Source organism: Budorcas taxicolor, chromosome 12, assembly GCF_023091745.1.
Source record: "Budorcas taxicolor isolate Tak-1 chromosome 12, Takin1.1, whole genome shotgun sequence".
NCBI lineage: Eukaryota > Metazoa > Chordata > Mammalia > Artiodactyla > Bovidae > Budorcas > Budorcas taxicolor.
Genome location: NC_068921.1, coordinates 18,442,161 through 18,456,037, shown reverse-complemented (window position 1 = coordinate 18,456,037; position 13,877 = coordinate 18,442,161). Strand labels below are relative to the sequence as shown.

General features: G+C 41.7%; 1 protein-coding gene across 4 annotated transcripts in view; it reads left to right on the top strand.

Moving 5' to 3' along the window:
- The first annotated feature begins 1,125 nt into the window (after positions 1–1,125).
- The window catches only part of RCBTB2 (RCC1 and BTB domain containing protein 2), a 43,315-nt gene continuing 30,563 nt past the window's right edge, over positions 1,126–13,877 (top strand). For 2 of the 4 annotated variants that reach the window (XM_052649990.1, XM_052649989.1), the window contains exon 1: positions 1,126–1,252. The gene's annotated coding sequence lies outside the window, so the exon portion shown is untranslated. Of the gene's footprint in view, positions 1,253–1,481; positions 1,612–10,688; positions 10,743–11,110; positions 11,171–11,440; positions 11,540–13,877 lie in introns of those variants that run through there. The other 2 variants (XM_052649986.1, XM_052649988.1) reach the window with 2 other exon arrangements.

Genomic DNA, 13,877 nt, shown 5'->3' with positions numbered 1-13,877 from the left:
TTCCCCTGAGGTGAGAGACAAAGACTGGCTATGTATCCTGTTTTTGTTGGCTGTAAATTCCTCAACTGGAGCCCATCTATCTCTTATCTCAAAAACTGCAAGCAGAAGCGTGACTGATTGTACATTTTCAACGTGGAGCCCATCTATCTCCTACCTCAAAATCTGTGTTAAAAAACCAGTGTAAAAGAAATTAGTTTACTTCATAGGAACAGCTTAACAATATCAGTTACAGCGCATTTTATCAATACCAAAACCCACTTAGGCCCAACGTCACTGTAGCAAGGTGGAAGAAATTATTGCACATTATAAAGCTGTGATTACAAAGCTGTGAATCTGCCTGCAGTGCAGGAGACCTGGGTTCAATCCCTGGGTGGGGAAGACCCCCTGGAGAAGGGAATGGCAACCCACCCCAGTATTCTTGCCTTGGAGAATCCCATGGACAGAAGAACCTGGCCGGCTGCAGTCCATGGGGTGGCAGAGTCGGAAACGACTGAGCGACTAACAACACACACATAAAGCTGTGATGCATTTTGCGAAAATCTACGAAGACCAATAGAAGGGCAGTGTAATACAAGACATGACTGCAGATCAATAAACGGAGATCGCGGTTGTTCCAAAGGACCCAACGTAACCTGTAACCCAGGTCACCGCCTCAGCTCCCATCACTCATTATTTCGGCCTTTGGATTAGAAAGGTACAGGACTTCAGCTCCACAGCAGTGAAGGGAAACAGGGAAACCGTGTGTGGAAGTGATCTGAACTCCCTGATTGGAGGGACCACCAGTCGAAAAGCCAGCACTGGTTTGGGGAGTGGGACTGTACAAGAGGTTGCCCCAGCATCTTTTGTGCGCCTCATCCTTCCGGGTCAGGCATCTCCGAATTCCCAAGACTTTGGGGACCAGAAGCCTGGAGAAGGTGGGGTGCGTCCACAGGGGAATCCCTGAGGAAAGGGCAGAGGTGCACACAGCGGGATGGCCGGTGCCCCGTCCTAGGGGTCCGTTCACAGGCGAGAAAGGGGGCGGGGGCGGCAGGGGGGCAGCGGGGAGGAGGGGCGAGGCGCCATCGCCCGGCCCCCTCCCCTCCCCTCGGGTTCGCTCCCCTCCTCTTCCCTCGGCGATCGGGCATCCGGGCGCATCCCGCCGAGGCCCGGCTGCTTCTGGGGGAGGCGCCAGCTGGTCGTTGCGCCGGTCCCCCGACCAAGCAGTAACGGCGACCCGGGAGGCTGAGCGGATGTGGTTCGGGCCTGCGTTGAGGTAAGGGCAGAGGGGATGGCGCAGGAAGTCAGAAGGGGGCGCCGGGCTCGAATCCGGCCCCTCGCAGATCCCCCCCAGCGGGAAGCCACCTCTCCCCGCCCCCCCCCCGCCCGACCTCGGGGCGCGGCAGCTGCGAGAGTAGCCCCTGGGGCGAGAGCCCCGCCCGGGGCCGCTTGCTTAGGCGTCTCTGCGCGTGCGCACGTCCTCCGGCGAGGCCTGGGCGCGGGGCTCGGGGGCGACACTCCTGCCCGGTACTGGGGCCCAGGTGTCGGCGCGCGTGCGCACAGCCGCGGGCGGCGGCAGGGCGCGCGGCCCAGGGATAGTACCCCGACCCAGGTCTCGGACCGAGGCGGCGTGAGGTGCGCATGCGTGAGTCGCTGGCGGAAGTGGCGCGGCCTCGCGAGGGTCGCGTGTGGCGTCTCGCCAGGGCCCGTCACCCGCCTGGAGGCTTCTCCTCCTTAGGCCAGCGCGGGTGAGGCAACTGCCTCGGGGCTTCGCCTTCCTTTCCCGCTCTCCGCACCTCCTTGAAGCTGCGGTTTTCGTTTGCGTCACCTCAATCCTGGGTTCCCGTCCTGTGCATCTCTTTCCCGCAGCTTCCGGGCCCGAACCGGTGCGCTAAACTCACTTTGCCAGCATTTGGTCCTGATGTCGAGGGATAGTGCAGGAAGTCTGACTAAAAGCTAGGCCAAGCTGTTTGGGAACTGCTGTGGGGGGATGGGGAGAAATAGCCTTCAGTCTTTATTTTAAGCTGGAAGATACTTGCCCTGGAAGCAGAGATTTTTTGAGACCCTGAAAACTTTCCAAGTGCTCCACCCAGGTGGAGAAAGAACTTCCTGCCTGAGTTGAAAGGCGAGTTCAAAGGGAACTTTTTGCTTTTTGCTCTTTGGGAAATTATATAATAGGTCTGAGCAGTTCGAGCCCAGGACTGTAACAAAACACATGTGGAAGAACTGACTGGTACTGCGCTTGGCGACTTAATCTTTGTCAGAGCCGAGTAAAAGGGTGTAGCGTTCTCAAACAGTGCTTTGCCACGAAGATCTTTCCCCCAGACTAGGAAGTGACAGTCACTGTTTGATGTTTATTGAGGCTCCTAGCTTTGCACCTTTCTAGTACTACGTTCCTACTTGACTTTGCACCTTCCTGGTCAGTGGTACTTAGGTCAGTTTCGTGACTCCTGTGGCTGTTCTTGGAATGATTTTTAACAGTATTGCCGTGTGCCTTGTAATCTGATATGATGTGCTGATACAGCTATTCGGAGGCTGGAATAGAAGCATTTACTATCAGAGAATCCGAGTACTCTAGGTGAAATGTAATCTCTCTTTTCCAGGGTGTTAGGCGATATACACGTTATTAAGTGTGGGTAAAAGCAATAGGGGGCGTCCCATGTGGCGCTGGTGGTAAAGAATCCATGTGCCAGTGCAGGAGACCCAGAGACCCTGGTTCCATACCTGGGTGGGGAAGGAAAAGGAAATGGCAGTCCACTCCAGGATTCTTGCCTGGAGAATCCCATGGAAGGAGGAGCCTGGCTCGCTACGGTCCTTAGGGGCGCAGAGTCTGACAGGACTGAAGGGACGTAGCACCCATGCACGCAAAAGGAATGGATACCACATTCTTGCACACTCCACTCATTTTGCACAGGCCTTACTGTTGTTTCTGGACTTACGAAGCCTGCCTCCACCCTCAGCAGTGTGCATTTCCTCCATGTTCAAAGTTCACTTAACCCCTCTACCCAAATCTGCATGGCACTGAACTTCATTAATTGGATCTCAAATTAATTGCCATCACTTCAAAGGTGACTACCTCATCTAAAAAGGCACTTCTCTCACTCTCCATCGCCTTAGGCTTTTTTTTCTTTAATCCTCTATTTGGCTTTGTAGCACTTATCACTGTCTTTTTTTTTTTTTTTTTTCAACATTTATTTATTAGTTTGTCTGCCCTGGGTCTTGGTTGTGTCACTTGGAATCGTCTGTCTTTGTTGCTGCATGTGAGATCTTTGTTGCAGAATGTGATCTATTAGTGGAGATGCGTGAGATCTAGTTCCCTGACAAAGGATGGAACATGGGCCCCCTTCATTGAGAGCATGGAGTCTTAGCCACTGGACCACTAGGGAAGTCCCAGTAGATTTTGTTAACTGTGCACATGAAATTGGTATTTAGCTCTAGAATATTTTTATACTAAAGTCGCAATGTGGATTCATTCATTCATTCAAAAAACATTTTCTGAGTGACTAGTTTGTATAAGATTGTCTTAGGTGTTTAGAGTATGTCAGTGAAGAAAATAGACAAAGATCTCCTTCCTCTGGAGCTTAAATTCTAGCAGAGAATGATTAACAACAAACATATTTAATTATTTATTGTGTTAGAAAATTGTAAGTGCTATAAAAAAATGAAAAAAAGGAGAGCAGAGAAAGGGAAGTGAGAATTTAGATGTGGGTTGCAATTTTAAACAGCGTGGTTATGGTAAGTCTGAAGGATAAACTGAAGGTGACGTTCATGGTGGAAAACTGGTTTTTAGAATTGAATTATCTTTCTGGGAAAACTTTTTCTCCCCACCATTCTCTACTGTGTGTTTCATGGGACCCCACAGCATGTCCATTGTGGCTAATGTAACTTTCCTTTGTGATAGGTGAAAAAATATCTTTTCCAAAAACTTCACAATATTTCATAGTTTTACAGTTTAATGCAGCACATCAGATGAAGAGACTGGGCTCTTGAATGGATAAGATGAGCCAAACAAATACTACAGATGGGTGGAGGAAAAATGTGTATTCTCTTCACATTTCACTGCACTTTGCAATTGTTTCTTGATGTCCCTCTGACTATGGATGACCAGGTGAAGTTGTTTTGTATGAGTAGTCATTGATTTTCTTTATTTGAAACTGTGTTGAAGAGTCACCTGATATGACGTCATGCTTTAAGGTACTAAATTATTGCTCTTAGAGGTTTCTCAATGAACCAGACAAGCCTGGCCAAATTGCAGTATATAATTAAAGGATGCTTAGAGAAAGAGGCTGATGGAGAGGAACAGTTTTAGAAAGTGAAGTGTTTTTCCCTTTGAGTCCTTTACTTAAGTGGATTACAAACACTGTGTTTAAACATCAAAAGCTATTAATCTAAAACTATAAATGTAGAGTACCCAGGGGATTTGCTGATGACTCTAGGAGTTTGTCATATTTAATTTTGGATTTATCACATGGCTAAAGTGAAATTAAAATGCCCCTAGATATGCCGCAGATATGCAGATGACACCACCCTTATAGCAGAAAGTGAAGAGGAACTAAAAAGCCTCTTGATGAAAGTGAAAGAGGAGAGTGAAAAAGTTGGCTTAAAGCTCAACATTCAGAAAACGAAGATCATGGCATCCGGTCCCATCACTTCATGGGAAATAGATGGGGAAACAGTGTCAGACTTTATTTTTTTGGGCTCCAAAAATCACTGCAGATGGTGACTGTAGCCATGAAATTAAAAGATGCTTACTCCTTGGAAGAAAAGTTATGACCAACCTAGATAGCATATTCAAAAGCAGAGACATTACTTGGCCGACTAAGGTCCGTCTAGTCGAGGCTATGGTTTTTCCAGTAGTCATGTATGGATGTGAGAGTTGGACTGTGAAGAAGGCTGAACGCCGAAGAATTGATGCTTTTGAACTGTGGTGTTGGAGAAGACTCTTGAGAGTCCCTTGGACTGCAAGGAGATCCAACCAGTCCATTCTGAAAGAGATCAACCTTGGGATTTCTTTGGAAGGAATGATGCTAAAACTGAAACTCCAGTACTTTGGCCACCTCATGAGAAGAGTTGACTCATTGGAAAAGACTCTGAGTGAACTCCGGGAGTTGGTGATGGACAGGGAGGCCTGGCGTGCTGCAATTCATGGGGTCACAAAGAGTCGGACACAACTGAGCCACTGAACTGAACTGAGGATGCTGTTACCTTTGAGGTTTACTGAAATTGACTTCCTGTAAATCAGAACTGACCAGGAAAGATTTGAGAATCTCTTTGAAAGGGAATGGAATTAGGGAATGGAATTATGGAATGCAATGATCAGGGTTGTAGTGTGACATCAGGGACTCCTGTTCAAAGCTGAACATGGAGGGCTGAATGAGGTTTTTTTTCTTTTTTTAAAATATGTTTGCTTGTTTGTTTTTGGCTGCACAGGTCTTCACTGTTGTGCAATGGCTATTCTTTGTTACAGTGCTCAGGCTTCCCATAGCGGTTTCTCTTACTAGGCACACAGGCTTCAGTAGTTGTGACACACAGGCTGAGTTGCCCCTTGGCATGTGGGATCTTTCCGGACCAGGGATCGAACCTGTGTCCGCTGCATTGGCAAGTGGATTCTTAACCACTGGGCCACCAGGAAAGCCCTAAATGAGGATATTTACTTAAAAGGAGCAGATAAACTTCCTTCTCTGAAGGGATATTCATAGTGTCCTTCAATAGAAGGCTGGTAGGATCCTCCTTGCTTTCATTATTCAGAAGGGACATTTGTGTGATTCACTTGGCGAGCTCATCTTAACGTGAAAGTCTCCAGGGAATTTAAGACATAATAGTTTTTTTCAGCATTAATCTGACATTAGAGTGTACCTTTTATATATCTCAGCCTTGCTGATGTAACCTGAACTCATATCTAGTATGTATATGTCCCCATGGAAGACATTCTGAGCTGACATGTACCAGTGGATGATAGTATGTGAATAAATCATGAATTGTGATCACATTGCAATATATTCTGTGTTATGCTGAGTGTATTTGACTGAACAGTGTGAATTGCAAATGGAAATGAGTGAAGGCCAAGGGGCTACCATGTTGAAGTTACATTGTGGGGCAGAGATTTTTTAACAAAATGCTATTTAATAGCTGTGTTAAGAGCTTAAAAAAATTATATTAGATCTATAAGGATCTAAACTTCAAATGGATTTACAAATGTCTCAAGTACCTGTTCATTTTAGCTAGTGTGTGAAAGTGAAAGTGTTAGTTGCTCAGTCGTGTCCGAGTCTGGCTCCTCTTTCCATGGAATTCTCCAAGCAAGAATACTGGAGTGGTAGCCGTTCCCTTCTCCAGGAGGTCTTCCTGACCCAGAGATCAAACCCAGGTCTCCTGCATTGTGGGCAGATTCTTTACCATCTTGAGCCACAATCTAAACATATTTGTATAGTTTATGTTGATGATTTTTCATATTTGAAAGTGGCACTTTGCTGTGCTTCTCTGAAAAGATCAATGCTGATGAGCTTGGTAATCTCTTCTAACTAAATGCAGGTTTGCTTTGGATTGAAGGTCTGCTTCATCACTCTTAGTGAAATTTGGAAACTACAATGAAATCATTAAAATGGCAACTATGTTTCTATGTTTCATAAGTTATTTTGCTGTTTTTCATAAACACGTGGCAATACCATTCCCTTTGAAGTTGTGCTTTGGTTTTAGTTGGGCTTTTAGTTTTTCAGTCTTGTCCATCCTGTCTATAATTGACCCACTTTAGTTGGCAGTTTTATAGGGAGGGATCTTACTGTCATTTGTCATTGATTTATGACACCTCATTCAAGTGGAGGTAAGTTATGCCTACCATTCTTTTTGGCAAGGGATCATTGGGATCATGTTTAATTACCTTATATTACATTTATACACGCTTATATTATTTCTAAGTTTCAGATGACATGCCATTTAAGGGCTCAGGTCAGCATGCGGGTCGGCAGCATCATTACTGCATTGACATTTACTTGGTCTGGAGCTCATCGACACACTGATACTGTCAGCTGTATGCTGGTGTCTTAAAAGACGTTGGTTTTCCTTCATGCCCTGTTTCTTCGATTATAAAAGCATCATCAGCTGTGTTGCCCAGATAGGCAAATTTGTTAAAAAAGCATTGAGCGTTGTATTGCAAGAAAATTTTTTTATGTATTAAGTTTCTCAAGCATAGCTTTAGAGTTGATTTCATACTGTCAAGTTGAATTTTGAAAATATATGACACTGGGCTTATTCTCAGTCATGTCTGACTCTTTGTGACCCCATGGACTTCTCCATGGAATTCTCCAGGCCAGAATACTGGAGTGGGTAGCCTTTCCCTTCTCCAGGGGATCTTCCCAACCCAGGAATCGAACCAGGGTCTCCTGCATTGCCGGCGGATTCTTTACCAACTGAGCTTTGAGGCTTTCTCTGCAAAAAAATAATTTTCTTATTTTTCATTTTTCTTCTGGGATCACTTCTAGAGAACAGATACCAGCATTTAGGAGCTTCTAATTAACGGCACAATAACAATTTCCATGGAAAATGCATTCTCTGATAGATGGTGTGTCCAGTTTATTAGTGCTTGAGGCCCATGCTTACTACTGGGCTGGGGTAATAGTGACACAGGCAGCTATGAGCTGGATATCCTTTTGCTCCATGTTATTTTTATTTTTTTACATATTTGCTTTCAATTTAGTGCCTACTGCAGGCACTAAATCAATATCTTTTGAATGAATTAGGCAAATGAATGCCCATTTATCAGTTTAACTAATTAGGTCAGAGGTATTATCAAGTAATATGATACATTGCCATATTAACAAACACTGAATAATACTGGTTACCAGTAATAACATGTAGAGATTGCTTATTATATGCTTTGTACAGATAAATGAATTATTTGATCTGTTCTTCAAGAGGATTAGGAATGGGTATGTTTATTGTGTTCAGTTTTACTGAAGGACTGTTGTCCTGTCCACTGATCTTTAACTGTGTTATTATTAAAAGTACAGATAAAACTCTCAAAATACAGTATGTACAGAAAGAAGTTAATCTGTCCCAAACAGGGATAGTTTAGAAATAAATTATTGAACTCTACAAGTTTAGAGAAACAGCCAAAGTAGGAAATGTCATGCAAAAGATTACCTAAGTTGATATATATCTGGTTTTGGAAGTTACTCTTGTGGGAATTCTCCGGTGGTCCAGTGGTTAGGACTCTGTGCTTCCACTGCAGGGGCCACAGGTTTGATTCCTGGTCAGGGAGCTAAGACCCCACATGCCATGTGGTTTGGTGGAAAAAAAGAAAATTACTCTTACAAAAACTTGGAACATTGGCTCTTGAATGTCTTGTTTGGAGCCTGTGAAGGCAGATGTCAGTGGCAGGAGCTTCTGGCTGGAAAAAGTACTATTCTATTTCTTTTTATATTGCAAGGCAAAATATCAGTATGTTAAAATTCCATAATAACATTGTTCTTTCATTACATTTCAACAAAGTGAGGAAATGCATAAAAACTATTTTTCAAAGCACAAGGCACTTTTTAATTTGAGTAATTGAGTAAAATACATGAGCCAAGTTATATATCCCAAAATTGACGTAAGGGAAAAACAGTAAAGCAGCATATATTGTGGGTATCACATGGGATGATCTTATGCCACGACACTGTCACTGTGAAGAAGAGCTTCCCAATGCAAACGCCAGCCTCTGCCCTGGGTCTCCCTCCTGTTCAGAAAAGGGGGAAATTTGTAAGCAGAGTGAGACCAGAAGTAAAATCACATTCTAATGCACTTTTTTTCTATTTCAGATCCTTCTTCCCTGGCGTTTAAGATACTCTCCTTTTTCTGTGTTATTGAGTTAATATCTTCCTGTGCTGTTGGTAGACTTTTATCTCACTGATGATGAGAGAAATTGTGGTTTATGAATTGTCAGTATCAAGCCTTTATTGAATTCTTATGTTCCTGGTAAAGACAGTATTAGAATGGTTTATTCTGATTCTACAATTTTGTTTCCCTTACTATTGGTTAACTGTATCCTTCCTTCATATCAGATGATTAATTTAACTTAAGCTTAAAATCTTGAAAATTCTCTTGTCAATTGGAAAAACCAAATTACACTAGTTCATTGATAGAATTACATGGCAAATTTTGCCTTTGGCATTACCTCTGGTCTGAACTTTCTTATGAAAACATTTCCATCAAAGTCCAGCCCTGGGTATGTCAGTATCCATTACACATTAAAGTAGTATTGTTTTCTGCATGTTTTAAAACTTTATCAAATATTGTATCATGTGCATCATTCTATGACAGTGATTCTTGATCAGAATTGTTTTGGAGACTTACCTGTGTTGATTCTAGGTAATTTATTTTAATTGTTTTGCAGTATGCATGATTTGTAGATTTTGTCGATGGAGCCTGTTGATCAGTTCTATGCGCTGTTTCTAATGTTTTCCTATTGCAAACAATTTTGTATATGCTCTAGAGTTTCACCTACTACTACTAAGTCGCTTCAGTCGTGTCCAACTCCGTGCGACCCCATAGATGGCAGCCCACCAGGCTCCCCCGTCCCTGGGATTCTCCAGGCAAGAATACTGGAGTGGGTTGCCATTACCTTCTCCAGTTTTCCTTTAAAATTGGAGGAAGTTACAGTTCAGTACACACAGGCAAAGTCATATCCGACTCTTTGTGACCCCATGGACTGTAGCCCACCAGGCTCCTTTGTCCATGGAATTCTCTAGGCAAGAATACTGGAGTAGGTTGCCATTGCCTTCTCCATTGCCTTCTCTAGAGTTTCATCTAGGCTAATGTTTTCCAAGACGTGACTTATTAATGATCTTGAAGTTATCTTCAGTTCAGTTCATTTCAGTTGCTCAGTCGTGTCCGACTCTTTGCGACCCCATGAATCGCAGCACGCCAGGCCTCCTGTCCATCACCAACTCCCGGAGTTCACTCAGACTCACGTCCATCGAGTCAGTGATGCCATCCAGCCATCTCATCCTCTGTCGTCCCCTTCTCCTCCTGCCCCCAATCCCTCCCAGCATCAGAGTCTTTTCCAATGAGTCAACTCTTCGCATGAGGTGGCCAAAGTACTAGAGTTTCAGCTTTAGCATCATTCCTTCCAAAGAAATCCCAGGGCTGATCTCCTTCAGAATGGACTGGTTGGATCTCCTTGTAGTCCAGGGGACTCTCAAGAGTCTTCTCCAACACCACAGTTCAAAAGCCTCAATTCTTCGGCGCTCAGCCTTCTTCACAGTCCAACTCTGTGAAGTTATCTTAGTGGGCTGAAACCAACATTGAAACATTAAATAGAAAAGGATAAATTAGGGTAGGAGTAGAATTGTTGTCCAGTCGCTGAGTTGTAACCAACTCTGTGACCCCGTGAACTGTAGCATGCCAGACTTCCCTGTCCTTTACTGTCTGCTGGAGCCCTTCACTAGACTAGAATGATGTAAAATCATCATTGTAGACTAGAATGATGTAAAATAGAAAAAAATAGGAAAGAGGTTATCCTTTAGTATCTCATGTAGCAAGAATGATTTTGTGAAACTTTTGTTTCAGGTACAGATAGGTATCAAAAAAGCTTGAAAGATACTGTTCTAGTCTAAATATTGTTGAGTTGCTCTAAAAGTGATTGTACCAGTTTACATTCCCTCTAGTAATATGAGTAAAATGTGCCTTTTGATCTTTATCCTCACAAACACTTTGTATTATCCCCTTTAATTTTACAGATCTGATTGGTGAGTTCTACCTCATTGTGTACATTTCCATGATACTTTCTGTGGGTATGTTTGTTAATTTCTTCTTCTGTGAATTGCCTCTGTCCTTTTTCCATTTCTAAATTGGGTTGTTTGTCTTTCTTTTTCTGCTTTAGGTATTCTTTATATATTATGGATATAAATTATCTGCCAGCTATCAGTTATATATGTTGAAAATATGTTTTTCCACTCTGTGGGCATGTTTTTCCTTTTGTTCATTTTGTCTTTTATAATGCCAAAGTTTTAAGCTTTAGTATGGTAAAATTTACCAGTCTTTTCTTTGTGGTTTGTGCTTTTGTGTCTCAGTTAAGAAATCTTTCCCTGCCCTGAGGTCGTAAAGATATTTTCTATACCTTCTTCCAAAATTGAAAATTTTGCTTTTTTTCCTTTTCCAGATGGTTTCCCTTGCACTTTTTATGTTGAAATACTATAGATTAAACTTTAAGTGTCTTTTGGTAAGTTTCAGTGTCCATATTGTTGAAGCCTTTTCCCCAAACTTATAATGTCTGAAAGTTATGTTTTATAATATTAATTCTTTTTATAATTGAGCACCTCTACTGCTGACGTTCTAATAGTAAATTTAACTGATACAATTTTTAAACTATATTTTTCTCAGATAAATACTGACTTTTTGAAGCCAGTGGTATGTTCTATGCAAGGTGGTATGTTCTTTTTCTTTTCTATTTTTCTGTAATAGAATTTATTTATGTATTTTTTGTTTTCAGTCACATTAACCTTACTCTAGAAGACAACTTCACAAAGATCTAGAAGGAAGGGGATTAAAGATGACTGAATACTGGGCTCCAGAAATTTAAAACAACCAGGTACAAACATTTTTGGAGAGAATATTCCCAACCAGTCAGTACAAAATGAAACCATCTGTAATGTACACAGGAAAACTTAAAATATCCCTGCAGTACAGGGGAAAGTCCCAAGATCAAGGGCATTGAAGTGAATCCTGGCTCCAACCCTGACTGGCTGGTGACTGTTGGTCAAAGTATTGAAATATGTCTGTTAAACAGAGGCAATGATGATACCTGTTTCTTCTGGCTATTATAAAGATTAAATGAGATAAGGCACTTAGTGTTTGGCAATAGTTTGGGTAACTATTTATTTTAGCTATTATTATTATTCCTGTTATTTAGAATCCATGTTTATCACATTGATGTGGTACTCTATATGTGTATTAATGAATTCTAAGATGTATATGTTGATATATTACTATAACATTGTTATTAGTAATGGCCAGGTAAAATCAAATAGATAACAGGATGAGATGATTATAATCCTCACCTATATTCCACAAACTGTCTTCTTCAAGTAGTGTAGACAGGGGAAGCGTGTTTTCTCTATTATATTGGTATCACATTGGCATAATGTTACAAAACCAACCAGGGAATTTCCTGGGGGTCCAGTGGTTGCGACTCCACACACTGCCTTGGGTGTGGGTCCAGTCCCTGAGTAGAGAACTAAGATGCTGTAATATGCAACAAGACCAGAAAAAAGAAAGACAAAATACATTTTCTACAGTGCTACAGGTTTTGACATTTGTTTCATGGTACTGCATAACAGTAAGTAATTGTGAACCATTTTTAAATCTTCAAAGACATTCTGACAAAAATGAAGTGATGTTAATATTATATTTAGTGTTAATTGAATCTTACTGAATGTGATTTCTTTGAGTATGGTGATTTTCATCTGCCATACATGTAGTTATGTCTTAACCTGATTAGTCAAATAGATGGAATGACCTGTTTTATACCATTCCAATTTTAAAAGAGTTAAGATAATTGCAATTAATCAAAGACACTGAGAAGAGCTATTTTTTTGTTTCCTTGAGCACCCAGGATATGCTGGTGCTTAAAAATTTCTATTAGCTGATATAGAGTACTTTCCAGGATACATTGTTAGGTAAAAAAAAAAAGATTGCAAAAGAGTATGTGAAGTATGCTATTTTTTATATAAGGAGGAATTGGGAAATAAAAACATATAAATATATATATATACTTATTTTGCAAAAAGAAACAGAAACAAACCAGAAACCAGTGAAATTAATTATCTGCAGTGGTGGAGGGATGTGGTGGGGAAACAAAACAAACCCCTGGATTACTGTGGCGCGATCTCAGCATATTAGCAGGATTTCCTTCTACTGGGAACAAAGATGTCCCGACGTCCAGCAAGAGGCAGTCACTTCTCTAATTAGATCCCGTTTCTTTCTCTTGTTTCTTTTTTTTTTGCCTTTGAATTCCCTTCCTCTGCTCTTCTCCTTTGTCTTCTCTTCCCTCACCTGTCTTTTTATCTTTTATTCCAATAAACTGGGGGCAGCTATGGAAAAGATCTTTCCAGTTAGGATGAGGCAAAAAGAGAAGAAACTCCAGTATAGACTGTCTGCAGTCAACAAAAGGCTGTATTCAAAAGATGCTTTCAACAAATACCTTACGTTTTCTTCTGAGCCGTGTGTTGTGGTGGTAATAGCAGTGACTGGGTCATGATCCCCTCCCTTTTTTGCTATTTTGTTATAACTTACCTATTTATCTTTGGCTGTGCTGGATCTTCGTTGCTGCACAGGCTCTTCTCTAGTTGCAGAGAGCAGGGACTACTCTCTAGTTGCAGTGTGTGGGCTCATGGTCCCCTCTCTGAAAGAGCTTGCAGATTAACAGAGAAGACAGATGATATAGGAATAACTGCCACATGAAATGATTTTTTCCATATTGGCAGCCAGATCAAATCTTAGAAATTTATAAGTGAGGAAAGTCTAAGTGATCTTTTTCTCAACAGCTGTATTTTTTTCCAAACATTAGAAGTAATGATTTGTATTATTGCCATAGTTTGAGTAACTATTATTCTGAAGGTATCATTTATTATTCCGTATATGCTAAGGGACCTTTTTACAGCTGAAGAAAACAGAATTTTACCAGTATCCTCAAGTGAATATAAAACATCGATAAGTCCACTGTTAAGAGTTACTCTTATTTTGATGATCGCTTTTATCTATTGCTAGGCTCTAACTGCTTGTAGGTAACAAACATCGAGTAAGATGTTCCCGATGTTAGCACTTGAATTCTGGGTTTTATTTGAGTAAATAGAAGTCAACCTAGTAAATCAGAGTATCAACATGGTTTGACATGATTACATTAAATTGCTTTTGAGGGGGGAGAGAGA